Below are 1006 nucleotides of genomic sequence, written 5' to 3' on the forward strand. Positions count from 1 at the left end.
GCCACTGTTGTAAAATGGGACTGACATCGGGGTTGAGGGGGAGACTGAGAAAGATGGGATGAATAATGTATACTGCGTTCAAACAGATGAGGGAGAGAACTGTTTGAAAGGGATATAGGTATTATTGCTATGACAGGAGTCCAGAACGAAGGCTGTATAATGGAGTGGACTTGCGGGGAGGGATTATATAACACTGAAAGAATTTTACTTTTCAAAGACAAGAGAGAACTGGGGAAAGGTTGGGCAGGGAGAAAAGTGCAACAATAAATGAATGGAAATCCAAAGTCTCTGTAAACCTCTATTAAAATTAATTAAAGAATAAAAAAAAAGAGCCCAGAAATGAGAAGACTTGTTGCATGGGGAATATCTGCCTCTCCAGGACCTCTTAAAAAATTCTAAAGAGACAGTGATGACAGTTTGAAGACTAAATTGCATTTGATCCAAGCTATGGTACTTTCAATTGGTTTTTTTATACATATGAAAGGCAGACAGTGAATAGAAATGACAGAGGAAGAATCAATGCCTTTGAATTATGGTGATAGAGAAGAATACTGAATTTCCCCCAATCTGCCAAAAGAACAGATAAGTCAGTCTTGAAGAAAATGCAACCAGGATGTGCCTTAGAGACAAGGATAGTGAGACTCCATCTTACATATTTTAAGTATTTTGTCAAGACAAGCCAGTTCTTGGAAAAAGGCATCATATTTAAAAGAGATTGGGGGCTAAGTCTCCAGTTTGGTGGCTCAGGTGTGAAGTGGTTGGATTCTGGAAGGGGAATTCTCTTGTTTTGATTGAGTGTGGATTGTTTGGTTGCTTTTTATTTAGTTCAAAATCATGTATGAGCACTTCACCGAAGACGACATTCAGATGGCTAACAAGCACATGAAGAAATGCTCAAAATCCCTAGCCCGAAGAGAGATGCAAATCAAAACAACTATGAGATATCATCTCACCCCAGTCAAAATAGCAAAATTTAACAGAACAGCAAGCAACAAATGCTGGCGAG

This window comes from Elephantulus edwardii, unplaced genomic scaffold (genome assembly GCF_000299155.1).
Source record: "Elephantulus edwardii isolate Elephantulus edwardi_28Jun2011 unplaced genomic scaffold, EleEdw1.0 scaffold00133, whole genome shotgun sequence".
In the NCBI taxonomy this organism is placed as follows: Eukaryota; Metazoa; Chordata; class Mammalia; order Macroscelidea; family Macroscelididae; genus Elephantulus; species Elephantulus edwardii.